The sequence below is a fragment of the Cetorhinus maximus genome, unplaced genomic scaffold, assembly GCF_964194155.1.
Source record: "Cetorhinus maximus unplaced genomic scaffold, sCetMax3.hap1.1 HAP1_SCAFFOLD_531, whole genome shotgun sequence".
Lineage (NCBI taxonomy): Eukaryota > Metazoa > Chordata > Chondrichthyes > Lamniformes > Cetorhinidae > Cetorhinus > Cetorhinus maximus.
This window is the reverse complement of record NW_027596473.1, coordinates 189,763-205,131: the sequence shown is the minus strand read 5'-3', so window position 1 is coordinate 205,131 and position 15,369 is coordinate 189,763. Positions and strand designations below refer to the sequence as shown.

Below are 15,369 nucleotides of genomic sequence, written 5' to 3'. Positions count from 1 at the left end.
GGGGGTGGGAGGGGGCGCGTGTGTGGGGCACACAGTGGTTGGCCAGCTGTAAATTGTGTGTAATTTTATGATCTGCACCATTTGAGGTGATGGATAAATTAATAATCTGATGTCTTTGACCTGTGAGGCACACATGCCACTGGCATGACATCGAGGATGGACTGAACTCTCCGCCTCGCGGTGGGGCAGGCTGGCTGTGTGAAGGTACTTTGGCTTCTGAGCCAGCGTGGGTTAAGGGTGAACTCAGAGGGTCCCTTTCGAGCCACACAGAATAGAGCCATACGGAATATTCCCGACACGCCACACACCGTTTCCTAGCCATCGTTGACAGCTCCTATTTCAGTCTCAGCCTGTTCAAGTGCCTCGCGCCTTACTGCAAAATGGCAGATAGGTCACCCGCGTGCAACTGCTAATCTAGTAAACTTGTGACAGTGGGTCTCAATGGGTGGCTGTGGCAGTACCGAGGGAGTGCTGCACTGCCGGAGGTGCCGGTTTTCCGACGAGACGTTAAACCGTGGCCCTGTCTTCCCTCTCAGGTGGGTGTAAAACATCCCAAGGCCCCTATTCAAACAGCAGGTGAATTCTCCCCAGGGCTTGGTCCAATGTTTATCCCTCAACCAACACAAAACTTAAAAAAATATACGATCTGGTCATTTATCCCATTGCTATTTGTGGGAGCTTGCTGTGCGCAGATGGGCTGAAGCGTTTCCTACATGACTACACTCTAGAAGTAACCTCACTGGCTATAAAGCTCTTTAGACGGTCCTGAGGTCATGAAAGGTGTTACAGAAATGCAAATCAAAATCAAAAGTGGGGGACTGGTGTTGCACATGTGTCGCATGCCTGGTGGCACTGCAGTCGTTGTTAATCCGAGCTGCTGGTGTAGAAGGGACAGTGGAAATTTACTGGAAAATAAATGATCAGTGAGAGGGACACGACATCGGGCAAGATGGTAGGTCTCTCCACACTTCCTACACACAGACTTGGTGCCATTCCCTTATAACCCATAAATAAATATACTCAGCTTAAATTAGAATGGGGAATGAGTTGCTTGGGTGGATCGTGAAGAGAGAGAAAGACTTGTATTTTCATAGCACCTTTCGCCACCTCAGGATGCTTCAAAGCGCTTTATAGCCGCTGGCGTATTTCTGAAGTGTTGTCACTGTTCTAATGTGGGAAATGCAACCAATTTGTGCACAGCAAGCTCCCACGACCAGCAATATGGTAAAGGACAAGATAATGGATGTGGGTTAAGGGATAAATATCGGGCCCAGGACACAAGGAGAACTCCTTGCCGCCCCCCCCGCCCCGCTCTTCTTTCAATAGCACCACGAGATCTTTTACATCCACCTCCAAGGCCTTGGTTTAATGTCTCCTCCGACAGGGCAGCACTCTCTCCATACCGGCACTGGCTGCGTTGGCCTGGATTCTGGGGCTCAAATCCGCAGAGTGAGACTTTAATCCATGATCCCCTGACTCAGAAGCAAAAGTGTGAGCCACAGCGCCACAGCTGAGCACCGAAGGAATAAAGGGCTCAGTAAAGTCGATCAGCTGCAGGATACATAACTACACGGAGACTCAAGACGGGTGCAAAGCCAATTAAAATGAGGCTAAAATAAAAAGGAGAGGGCAGTGGGAGGTGGTGGTGGGGGGGGGGGGGGGGGGGGGGGAGAGCAGGGGAGATGGAAGACCCTCGAGCTGTAAGTCGGGTTCACTGTTTCCCACACGGAGCACTGGAAGTTTTAAGTGCTGTGTACGCATAGATTAGGCACCATTAACTTTGACAGCTGATAGCAATCAGGATTTTAGTCGGAGCACCCCAACAACACACCTGAAAGATGTAACAGCTGCCAGGAGTGATACCTTAACATTGAAAGCAGACGCTGCCGGCTAAAGCTGACTATTTGCCTAGGCAAATCGTTCTGCTGTTAGAATCGTGGAGTGTCTGTACTGTCTCTCTGCAGGAGAGAACTCACCTCGTGCCATTCCCCACCCTTTTCCCAGCAGCCCTGCCAATTTTTCCCTTCAGATAATTGTCAAATTCCCTTTTGAAAGCCTGGATTGAACCTGCCCCCACCACACTCTCAGGCAGTGCATTCCAGATCCTAACCGCTTGCTGCATCATATAATCTTTCACGTCTCCATCGCCTCTTTTGCCCAGGACTTTAAGGTCTGTCCCCATCTCATTCTCGACCCTTCCACTAATGTTCCCTATCGACTCTGTCCAGACCCCTCAGGATTTTGAACACCTCTATCAAACCTCCTCTCAGCCTCCTCTTCTCCAAGGAGAACAGTCCCAACTTCTCCAATCTGTACATGTAACCGAAGTTCCTCCACCTCTGGAAACCATTCTCGCGAATCTTTCCTGCACTCTCTCCAATGCCTTCACATCCTTCCTAAAGTGTGGTGCCCAGAACTGGACACAATGCTCCAGCTGAGGCTGCATCAGTATTTTATACAGGCTCAGCTCAACTTCCTTGATTTTGCACTCTATGCCCCTATTCATAAAGCCCAGGATCCCGTATATAGCTTATTAACCGCGCTCTCAACCTGTCCTGCCATCTGCAATGATTGATGCACATACACACCCAGGACCCTCTGCTCCTGCACCCACTTTAGAATTGTCGCTTTTATTTTTATATTGTCTCTTCCCTGTTCCTCCTGCCAAAATGAGTCACTTCACACATCTCTGCATGGTCTTAGCGTAACCAATTCAGGCAACTGAAGGGAGCAATGGGCCCTCCTTTACATCGGAGAGGCTAAACTGGCAGAATATATTCTCTCACACCTACCGACATTTCTCCCCTCTCAATCACACACACACTCCATATCCTTTCTCTCTCTCTCGCACACACATACACACACACACAGACACACACGGTATAAAGATTTCTCTCTCACAGCCTACATCCTCTTTCTGCCTACGATCTCTGAATAATCCTGGATCACTGTTTGGTTTAGCAGCTGCCTTTTTCTCCCCCACCACCCTACCCACCTCCCCCACACCACCCCCGGTCCCTGCTTGTTTTCGCTTTCAACTGCTGTTCCTAATAAAAACTGATGGTTGCTTCTTTTCTCTGATTCACCACATTCCCCATCCTCCACCCACCAGCACCCCACCCCCCACCAACCGATTTGCTCTCCGTTTATGAAGTTTAAATATAGAACTTGAAAAGCACCCAAAACAACAAAGAAAAACGCTCTAACAATCTGTATGACTGGTCTACTTGCGGTCGATGTCAACCCAGCAGCAAACAGTCTGTAGCTTCACAGTAGAACTCCATTGTACAAGAAAGAGAACACCATTCAGCGACTAACTCTGTATGTGTGTGTTAGTGCAGGAGAAATGTCTTCATCGCTTAGAGCAGATTAATAGTGCTCGTTGACTGCTTTATGTATTGTGCCTGTCACTTTATTTTAAAAAAGAAGATAGGACGTACAGGCACTGGAGAGAGGGGTGCAGAAGAAGATTCGCAAGGGCAGTACGGCAGCAGTCAGGAAAGGCTGAACAGACTGGGATCTCCCCTTCTCCAGAAAACAGAAGGCTGACAGGTGACCTTATCTCAGGGTCTTTAAGGTTATGAAACATCAGACAGGGTGGATGTAGAGAAGACGTCTCGTTTTGAGGTGAAGTAGGATTGGAGGTGGCTTGAGCACAGCATAAGCACATGGCTAGACCGGTTGGGCCAAATGGCCTGTTTCTGTTCTGTAAATTCAATGCACTATTGAACTCTGTTTAATAAACACGTCAAGGGTTTATACACTGAACTGTGCTCCGAGGTGTATATTCTGTCTGCTACGTAGGATGCAGTGAGCTGGATAGCTGATCATATCTCAGTAAACCCCACTAATGGCTCTAAGTGACACCTGGGCTCACTATGTTATGGCTAAAGGGAGATTTCAGCCAATGGGAGGGTGGGTTTAAAATGCCGTCTGTGGTTCAATGGGTGGCACTCTCGCCTCTGAGTCAGAGAGTCGTAGGTTCAAACCCCACTCCAGAGACTTGAGCCCCATCATCCAGGCCAACACTCCCGGTGCCGGCAGAGGGAGTGCCGCACTGGCTGTCTTTCAGGGCGAGACGTTAAACTCTCAAGCGGGAAGAAATGATTCCAGGAAGAAGAGTAGGGGTAGGGGTGTTCTCCTGGGGGTCAATCTCTCAACCACCATCACAATAACTGGACGATCAGGGTCATTATCGCTCTGCCGGTTGTGAGAGCTTGCTGTGCGCAAATTGGCTGTCGACCACATTAACAATGGCAACACTTCAAAACTCCTTCGGCGGCTGTGACGGGTTTTGGGACAGCCTGAGGTCAAGGGGGGGTGGGGGGGCGCTATCGAAATGCTGTCAGTGAAAGGAGGAAGGGAATCGGAAAAGGGAGATGACAAATGTGGTATGAGGTAATTGGTGTCGAGAACGGGGGGGGGGGTGGTGGGCTTGCGAGAGCTCTGAGTGCAGACAGCAATGAGCTAATGTGGTGTGATCGTTCCATATTAGATGTCGGGATGTTGCTTAGCAACAGCAGCCTCGTGAGGAAGGTATGGCTGGGATCTTTTATGCAAATGAGAGGGTTAAACATATTTATTCGATGGCCTGCGTCCCTGCACATGGAAATGTTGTGCTTTTGTTCTTTTTTTACGAGAGGGAAAAACAAAACGGATATTTCAAATGGATTTCCTTCTGTAGAGCCTGGCAAAAAGGTGGGAGGGGGGGGGAAAGGAATGATGTGCACCCCTTTTAGTTTTCCACGTCGTGCGGTGAGGTGGGGGTGTGGGGACTGGGCAGACTCGGGCCCTGGGGCGGGTCACCAGGGGGCAGGAGCTGCAGCACCACATTCCCACCTCCCCCCTCCAAGTGACCCCCGGGACAATTCGGAGAAGCTCGTGACACAAACACTGGAGCGACGTGGATATCGCTGCTCTCATCCCGGCCTCGACCGGGGGCGATCCGACCCAATGGGAAAAGGCTGCTCCCGCGGGGCTGGTTCTCGCTGACCAACCTGCTTGTCGGGGTGAAGCGCTCCGACCCTAGCTTCCCTTCTGCAGCAAGCTCCCTCAGCGGCGCTCTCCCTCTCATGCCTGCACTCAAAACAGGCGGAAAAGATCTCGAACAGAGTAGCACATGGTGAGGCCATTCAGCCGGTCTGGTTTTTGGGGGTTTGCCGGGGTGGCGGGGAGGTGGATCGTCTTGGATGCGTCTCCAAGGAGAAAGTCTCATGCTTAAATGGATAGGCGCTATATAAATGCAAGTTCCTTCCGCTTACAATCATAGAATCGCCCCGCACTGTCAGAACCCTTCATGATTTTGAACGTCTCGATTAAATCTCCCCCTTAACCTTCTCTGCTGTGAGGGGAACAGTCTCAGTTTCTCCAGTCTCTCCGCTGAAGTCCCTCGCCCTAGGCCCCGTCCTTTCTCAAAACTAATCCAAGCACCTGTGGCTAATTCAGATAGGGTGATCATACTTGGCACGTACGCTGGTGTAGTACCTCTGTCCCTGAACTACTAATGCGGAGAACAGGAGATCAATTCCCCCTACCAAGTGCAGTCGGAGAATTTGAATTCAGTTCGCCAAGTCTGGCGTCAGTAAAAACGACCATGAAAACGGTCACAATTATTAGATAAATCCAACTGCGTTCCCCTGAAGGACAGGAATCCACTGTCCTTGTTCATTCCTTGGCCTACACGTGACTCCAGCCCCACACCAATGTGGTTGACTCTCACCGAGTGCTGTTTGAGTGCACAGTGCGCGAAGACGCTGGCAGTCTGGTGACTGAGGGAGTTTGGTGAAGAGGGGGACTATAAATTAAGAAAAATAAATGTAATTAACACAATAAAGATGACAGGGCGGGTGATGTGTCACAGCTGCAGCACGTGGGAACTCCTGGATGCCACTGCAATCCATGGCCACCACATCTGTAGTAAGTCCCAGCAGCTTGAAAAGCTTTGGCTCAGAGTTGGTGAAGTGGAGGCCGAGCTGCAGACATTGCGGCGCATCAGGGTGGGGGAAAGTTACCTGGATGCTTTGTTCCAGAAGGCAGTCACAGCCCCTTTTAGGTTACGGTCGTCTGATTTGGTCAGTGATCAGGGACAGGACAGTGAGACTGTGAGTGAGGCAGGGAAGGGGATCGAGAAGGTGGAAGTGGGGCTAGCGAAAGAAATCAAGGATTGCATTACATGCCTCTTCCTTTGATCTAAAGTTGCCCAAAAAACGGTGAGCCTGAGGATTAGGAGCAGTTTAGAATTCTGCAAAGGAGGACTAAGAAAAAGATTAAGAAAGGGAAAATATAATATAAGAGTAAGCTAGTGAGAAATATAAAAACAGACTGTAAAAGCTTCTACAGGTATCTAAAAAGGGAAAGATTAGCAAAGACAAACGTGGGTCCATTAGAAGTGGAGACAGGAGAATTTATAATGGGGAATAAGGAAATGGCAGGGAAACTAAACAAATCCTGTGTGTGTCTGTCTTCACAGAGGAAAATACTAAAAACCTCCCAGAAATACTAGAGAACCAAGAGACTAGTGTAAATGAAGAACTGCAAGATATTAATAAAAGATAGTACTTGTGGAAGTAATGGGACTGAAGACTGATAAACCCCCTGCACCTGAATGATCTACATCCAAGAGTGTTGAGAGAGGTGGCTGTAGAGATAGTGGATGCACTGGTGGTCATTCTATAAACCCTGGAATGGTTCCTGCAGACTGGAGGGTTGCAAATATAACTCCACTATTTAAGCAAAGAGAGAGAGAGAGAAAACAGGGAACTGCAGACCTATTAGCCTAACACCAGTAGTAGGGAAAATGCTAGGATATATAATAAACAAAGGATGTGATAACAGGATATTTAGAAAATAATAGGAGGATTGGGCAGGGTCACCACGGATTTATGAAAGGGAAATCATGTTTAACAAGCCTGGAGTTTTTGAGGATGCAACTAGCAGAATAGAAAAGGGAGAATTGGTGGATGTGGAATATTTAGATTTTTAGAAAGCTTTTGATAAGATCCCACACAAGTGGTTGGTAAACAAAATTAGAGCACATGGGGTTGAGATCATATACTGACATGGATTGAGGATTGGTTAACAGGCAGAGAACAGAGAGTAGGAATAAATGGGTCATTCTCAGGGTGGCAGGCTGTGACTAGTCGGGTACGGCAAGGATCAATGCTTGGGCCCCAGCTATTCCTCAGGGTAGTGTCCTCGGCCCAACCATCTTCAACTGCTTTATCAATTACCTTCCCTTCAACATAAGGTCAGAAGTGGGGATGTTCGCTGATGATTGCACAATGTTCAGCACCATTTGCAACCTCTCTGATACTGAAGCAGTCCGTGTGCAGATGCAGCAAGACCTGGACAATAACCATGACCCCTTGACATTCAATGGTATTACCATCACTGAATCACCCACTATCCATATCCTGGGGGTTACCATTGACCAGAAACTGAACTGGACCAGCCATATAAATACTCTGGCTACAAGAGGTCAGAGGCTAGGAATCCTGTGGTGAATAACTCACCTCCTGACTCCCCAAAGCCTGTCCACCATCTACAAGGCACAAGTCAGGAGTGTGATGGAATACTTCCCACTTGCCTGGATGAGTGCAGCTCCCACAACACTCAAGAAGCTCAACACCATCCAGGACAAAGCAGCCCCGCTTGATTGGCACCACATCCACAAATATTCACTCCCTCCACCACCGACGCACAGTAGCAGCAGCGTGTACCATCTACAAGATGCACTGCAGGAGTTCACCAAGGCTCCTTAGACAGCACCTTCCAAACCCACGACCACTGCCATCTAGAAGGACAAAGGCAGCAGATAGATGGGAACACCACCACCTGGAAGTTCCCCTCCAAGTCACTCACCATCCTGACTTGGAAATATATCGGCCGTTCCTTCACTGTCACTGGGTCAAAATCCTGGAACTCCCTATCAGCACTGGGGGTGTACCTACATCTGAGGGACTCAGTGGTTCAAGAAGGCAGCTCACCACCACCTTCTCGAGGGCAACTAGGGATGGGCAATAAATGCTGGGCCCAGCCAGCGAAGCCCACATCCCATGCATGAATAAAAAAAACAATCACAATCTATATTAATGATTTAGATGTGGGAATTAAAAGTAATATTTTCAGGTTGGGAGATGACACAATACTTGGTGGAAGTGAGAGTTGTGAGGTGGATACAGATACACTTCAAGGGGATACGGAGAGGCAAAGTGAGTGGGCAAAAAATTCTAGAACCAGGGGACACAGTCTCAGGATAAGGGGCAGGTCATTTAGGAGTGAGATGAGGAGGAATTTCTTCACTCAGAGGGTGGTGAATTTTTGGAATTCTCTACCCCAGAGGGCCGAGGAAGCTCAGTCATTGAGCCTGTTCAAGACAGAGATCGATCAGCTTCTACACATTAAAAACATCAGGGGATACGGGGAAAGTGTGGGAAAATGGTGTTGCAATAGATCAGCTATGCTCTTATAGAGTGGCGGAGCAGGCTCGGAGGGCTGAATGGCCTACTCCTGCTCCGATTTCTTATGTTCTTATGCTAACTGCCTTCTGAAATGTCTCAGCAAGTGAGGTTCTTAGGGATGGGCAATAAACACTGGCCTTCGCAGGAACACTTTCTACCATGACAACAGTGATTGTACATTGGCTGCAACGTGCTCTGGGATGTCCCGAGGTTGTGCAAGGTGCTAGAGAAATGTGAGGTGGAAAAGTCGTGCTTTTTACATGGTATTCCCAGCACAGAAACAGGTCCTTCGGCCCCTCTGCTCCATGCTAGTGTTTCTACCCCACACGAGCCTCCTTCCGCCCCCTCTTTGTCTCACCCCATCAACATATCCTTCCATTCCTCTCTCCCTCACGTGTTTATCCATATTCCCCCTTCACTGCATCTCTGCAATTCACCTCGACCACTCCATGTGGGAGTGAGTCCCACATTCTCCCCACTCTCTGGGTAAAGAAGTTTCTCCTCAACTCTCCATTGGGTTTATCAGTGACTGTCTTATATTGATGGCCCTCTAGTTCTGGTCTCCCCCAAACCAGTGAAGTCTCTACACCTACTCTTTCATAACTTTAAAGGCTTCAACTCTGACACCTCCTCTCTAGAGAAAAGGGCCTTGGTCTTTTCCTGACAATCAAGATCTCTCAGTTCTGGTATTATCGTCATGAATCTTCTTGTACCTCTGTAAGTGCCTTGATATCCTTTATGGAAAATGGAGACCAGCTGTGTGCAGTAACTCCATTTTCCCTTTAAGAATAAAACAAGCACACTGTTGTCTGTTACATCCCATTGAGCACAGGGGCAGGGTCAATGCGCTCCATTCTGAGCTGGTTGGTACAGCCGTGGACACAGTGGTACACAGAATGTGCTAGAGCACGGGCAGTTTGACATGGGCTAGTATTCCGAGCTTCTCCGCAGCTGATCTTGTGCCCTGTGGCAGCTGGTGGGGCAGGCTGCAGCCAGGCTATCAATGCCAGCGCTGAAGTTGCAGCTGGAAAGCACATCAATGCGGCCTAAAGGGATAGCCCCAGATCCAGTCATCCCCTTCTGCCCTGCCGAAGGCAGACTGTCTGACTCAGCATGGTGTGAACATAAAGCTCCCTCTGCACTGTCCCCATCAAACACTCCCGGGACAGGTACAGCACGGGGTTAGATACAGAGTAAAGCTCCCTCTACACTGTCCCCATCAAACACTCCCAGGACAGGTACAGCACGGGGTTAGATACAGAGTAAAGCTCCCTCTATACTGTCCCCATCAAACACTCCCGGGACAGGTACAGCACGGGGTTAGATACAGAGTAAAGCTCCCTCTACACTGTCCCCATCAAACACTCCCTGGGCAGGTACAGCACGGGGTTAGATACAGAGTAAAGCTCCCTCTACACTTTCCCCATCAAACACTCCCAGGACAGGTACAGCACGGGGTTAGATACAGAGTAAAGCTCCCTCTACACTGTCCCCATCAAACACTCCCAGGACAGGTACAGCACGGGGTTAGATACAGAGTAAAGCTCCCTTTACACTGTCCCCATCAAACACTCCCAGGACAGGTACAGCACGGGGTTAGATACAGAGTAAAGCTCCCTCTACACTGTCCCCATCAAACACTCCCTGGGCAGGTACAGCACGGGGTTAGATACAGAGCAAAGCAACCTCTACACTGTCCCCATCAAACACTCCCCGGGTAGGTACAGCATGGGGTTAGATACAGAGTAAAGCTCCCTCTATACTGTCCCCATCACACATTCCCAGGACAGGTACAGCACGGGGTTAGATACAGAGTAAAGCTCCCTCTACACTGTCCCCATCAAACACTCCCTGGGCAGATACAGCACGGGGTTAGATACAGAGTAAAGCTCCCTCTACACTGTCCCCATCAAACAGTCCCAGGACAGGTACAGCACGGGGTTAGATTCAGAGTAAAGCTCCCTCGACACTGTCCCCATCAAACACTCCCCGGGCAGGTACAGCACGGGGTTAGATACAGAGTAAAGCACCCTCTACACTGTCCCCATCAAACACTCCCTGGGTAGGTACAGCACGGGGTTAGATACAGAGTAAAGCTCCCTCTACACTGTCCCCATCAAACACTCCCAGGATAGGTACAGCACGGGGTTAGATACAGAGTAAAGCTCCCTCTACACTGTCCCCATCAAACACTCCCCGGGTAGGTACAGCACGGGGTTAGATACAGAGTAAAGCTCCCTCTACACTGTCCCCATCACACATTCCCAGGACAGGTACAGCACGGGGTTAGATACAGAATAAAGCTCCCTCTACATTGTCCCCATCAAACACTCCCCGGTCAGATACAGCACGGGGTTAGATACAGAGTAAAGCTCCCTCTACACTGTCCCCGTCAAACACTCCCAGGACAGGTACAGCACGGGGTTAGATTCAGAGTAAAGCTCCCTCTACACTGTCCCCATCAAACACTCCCCGGGCAGGTACAGCACGGGGTTAGATTCAGAGTAAAGCTCCCTCTACACTGTCCCCATCAAACACTCCCAGGACAGGTATAGCACGGCGTTAGATACAGAGTAAAGCTCCCTCTACACAAAGAATAAAGAAAAGTACAGCACAGGAACAGGCCCTTCGGCCCTCCAAGCCTGCGCCGATCATATTGCCTGTCAACTAAAACATTTTGCACTTCCGGGGTCCGTATCCCTCTATTCCCATCCTGTTCATGTATTTGTCAAGCTGCCTCTTAAACACCACTATCGTACCTGCTTCCACCACCTCCTCTGGCAGCGAATTCCAGACACTCACTATCCTCTGCGTAAAAAACTTGCCCCGCACATCTCCTCTACAGTTTTCTCCTCTCACCTTAAATCTATGTCCCCTAGTAATTGACTCTTCCACCCTGGGAAAAAGCTTCTGACTATCTTCTCTGTCCATGCCACTCATCATTTTGTAAACTTCTATCTAGTCGCCCCTCAACCTCCGTCGCTCTAGTGAGAACAATCCGAGTTTCTCCAACCTCTCCTCATAGCTAATAACCTCCAGACCAGGCAGCATCCTGGTAAACCTCCTCTGCACCCTCTCCAATGCCTCCATATTCTTCTGGTAATGTGGCGACCAGAACTGCACTCAATATTCCAAGTGTGGCCTAACCAAGGTTCTATACAGCTGCAGCATGACTTCCCAGCTTTTATACTCAATACCCCTGCCAATGAAGGCAAGCATGCCATATGCCTTCCTGACTACCTTATCCACCTGCGTTGCCACTTTCAGTGACCTGTGGACCTGTACACCCAGGTCCCTCTGTCCATCGATGCACTTAAGGGTTCTGCCATTTACTGTATAATTCCAACCTGTATTAGACCTTTCAAAATGCATTACCTCACATTTGTCAGGATTAAACTCCATTTGCCATTTCTCCACCCAAGTCTCCAACCGATCTATATCCCGTTGCATCCTTTGACAATCCTCTTCACTATCTACAACTCCTCCAACCTTAGTGTCGTCTGCAAACTTACTAATTAGCCCAGTTACATTTTCCTCCAAATCATTTATGTATACTACAAACAGTAAGGCTACACTGTCCCCATCAAACACTCCCAGGACAGGTACAGCACGGGGTTAGATACAGAGCAAAGCTCCCTCTACACTGTCCCCATCAAACACTCCCAGGACAGGTAAAGCGCAGGGTTAGATACAGAGTAAAGCTCCCTCTACACTGTCCCCATCAAACACTCCCAGGACAGGTGCAGCACGGGGTTAGATACAGAGTAAAGCTCCCTCTACATTGTCCCCATCAAACACTCCCAGGACAGGTACAGCACGGGGTTAGATACAGAGTAAAGCTCCCTCTACACTGTCCCCATCAAACACTCCCAGGACAGGTACAGCATGCGGTTAGATACAGAGTAAAGCTCCCTCTACACTGTCCCCATCAAACACTCCCCAGGCAGGTACAGCACGGGGTTAGATACAGAGTAAAGCTCCCTCTAAACTGTCCCCATCAAACACTCGCAGGACAGGTACAGCACGCGGTTAGATACAGAGTAAAGCTCCCTCTACACTGTCCCCATCAAACACTCCCAGGACAGGTATAGCACGGGGTTAGATACAGAGTAAAACTCCCTCTACACAGTCCCCATCAAACACTCCCAGGACAGGTATAGCACGGCGTTAGATACAGAGTAAAGCTCCCTCTACACAAAGAATAAAGAAAAGTACAGTACAGGAACAGGCCCTTCGGCCCTCCAAGCCTGCGCCGATCATATTGCCTGTCAACTAAAACATTTTGCACTTCCGGGGTCCGTATCCCTCTATTCCCATCCTGTTCATGTATTTGTCAAGCTGCCTCTTAAACACCACTATCGTACCTGCTTCCACCACCTCCTCTGGCAGCGAATTCCAGACACTCACTACCCTCTGCGTAAAAAACTTGCCCCGCACATCTCCTCTACAGTTTTCTCCTCTCACCTTAAATCTACGTCCCCTAGTAATTGACTCTTCCACCCTGGGAAAAAGCTTCTGACTATCTTCTCTGTCCATGCCACTCATCATTTTGTAAACTTCTATCTAGTCGCCCCTCAATCTCCGTCGCTCTAGTGAGAACAATCCGAGTTTCTCCAACCTCTCCTCATAGCTAATAACCTCCAGACCAGGCAGCATCCTGGTAAACCTCCTCTGCACCCTCTCCAAAGCCTCCATATTCTTCTGGTAATGTGGCGACCAGAATTGCACTCAATATTCCAAGTGTGGCCTAGCCAAGGTTCTATACAGCTGCAGCATGACTTCCCAGCTTTTATACTCAATACCCCTGCCAATGAAGGCAAGCATGTCATATGCCTTCCTGACTACCTTATCCACCTGCGTTGCCACTTTGTGACCTGTGGACCTGTACATCCAGATCCCTCTGTCCATCGATGCACTTAAGGGTTCAGCCATTTACTGTATAATTCCAACCTGTATTAGACCTTTCAAAATGCATTACCTCGCATTTGTCAGGATTAAACTCCATTTGCCATTTCTCCACCCAAGTCTCCAACCGATCTATATCCCGTTGCATCCTTTGACAACCCTCTTCACTATCTACAACTCCTCCAACCTTAGTGTCGTCTGCAAACTGACTAATTAGCCCAGTTACATTTTCCTCCAAATCATTTATGTATACTACAAACAGTAAAGCTACACTGTCCCCGTCAAACACTCCCAGGGCAGCTACAGCACAGGTTTAGATACAGAGTAAAGCTCCCTCTACACTGTCCCCATCAAACACTCCCAGGGCAAGTAAAGCACGGGGTTAGATACAGAGTAAAGCTCCCTCTACACTGTCTCCATCAAACACTCCCAGGACAGGTAAAGCGCAGGGTTAGATACAGAGTAAAGCTCCCTCTACACTGTCCCCATCAAACACTCCCAGGACAGGTACAGCACGGGGTTAGATACAGAGTAAAGCTCCCTCTACACTGTCCCCATCAAACACTCCCGGGACAGGTGCAGCACGGGGTTAGATACAGAGTAAAGCTCCCTCTACACTGTCCCCATCAAACACTCCCAGGACAGGTACAGCACGGGGTTAGATACAGAGTAAAGCTCCCTATACACTGTCCCCATCAAACACTCACAGGACTGGTACAGCATGGGGTTAGATACAGAGTAAAGCTCCCTCTACACTGTCCCCATCAAACACTCCCAGGACAGGTACAGCACGGGGTTAGATACAGAATAAAGCTCCCTCTACACTGTCCCCATCAAACACTCCCAGGACAGGTACAGCACGGGGTTAGATACAGAGTAAAGCTCCCTCTACACTGTCCCCATCAAACACTCCCAGGACAGGTACAGCACGGGGTTAGATACAGAGTAAAGCTCCCTCCACACTGTCCCCATCAAACACTCCCAGGACAGGCAGAGTGTTGGAGGTTCTAACTGACTGCCAGTATCCGCAGGCGCTTTTGCGAGAGAATTGGTAGTGTCATTACCCTGTATGTTGAAAAGTGCTTCCTAACTTCCCCTCGGACGAGCTGAACAAAGCTGACCCTGTCAATTTAAAATTGTTCTTGGGCAGATATCGAGTCTGCTGGAAGTCGGTAGCACCGTAGCAAGTTTGATGCTGGACCATGGGACTGGATCCAAACTCGGCGCGGGTTCTGAATTAAAATTCCACAGGAGTTGCTTTCAAACCTGGCTGCCCCCTCTCCCGCCTTTGGACCTAATCACTGACCTCCCTGGCTGGGAGGTGTCATCTGATCTAAAGCGGTGAAGGGCAGAAAGGGCTGCTCTGTGATGCCCCATGTGGTGGAATAGCTAGCCAATGCTCACTTCCCCCCACCCCCCACCACCACGGGAGTCGGTCATTCGGCCCCTTGAGCCTGCTCCGCCATTAGCGAGAGCGTGGCTGATCTGATCTTGCCCTCCCACTTTGCTGCCTGTCCCCCCATAACCCTGGACTCCCTTGTCGATCAAAAATCCATCCGACTCGGCCTTGAATATATTCACTGACGTGGCCTCCGCTGCTCCCTGGGGGAGGGGGGTGAGACTTCCAAAGATTCACGACCTCCCCCACCAGCACTAGGAGAAGAAATTCCTCCTCACCTCAGCCTTTAAATGGGCATTCCCCCCTTATTATGAGATGATGCCTCCTATTGCTGGCTAGGAAACTGTCAGTGCTGCTGATAACCTGCAAAGCCACTCAGGGCCCAACAGTGTGTGATCCAGCTGAAGGAGCAGACTGCAAGACAAGGCGGACTGAGGCAAGGCAAGTGAGGGAAAGGGTTGGTGAAGTGACGAGGGCAGGGGTAACAGGGTGACAGATGATTAGAGTGGACGGATTTCATATTGAGCGGGGAGGGCAGAAGGCCAATGGCTGGTGATTTGGACATTGGCTGGTTTCCCATGTTTACCCTGCGTGTGACGCAGTCTG

General features: G+C 49.5%; 2 protein-coding genes across 6 annotated transcripts in view; both read right to left on the bottom strand.

The window, feature by feature from the left end:
* LOC144673997 (uncharacterized) overlaps positions 1–15,369 on the bottom strand; it is a 131,907-nt gene that overhangs the window by 53,948 nt on the left and 62,590 nt on the right. The gene's annotated exons all lie outside the window — the stretch shown is intronic.
* gatad2b (GATA zinc finger domain containing 2B) overlaps positions 1–15,369 on the bottom strand; it is a 111,511-nt gene that overhangs the window by 34,009 nt on the left and 62,133 nt on the right. The gene's annotated exons all lie outside the window — the stretch shown is intronic.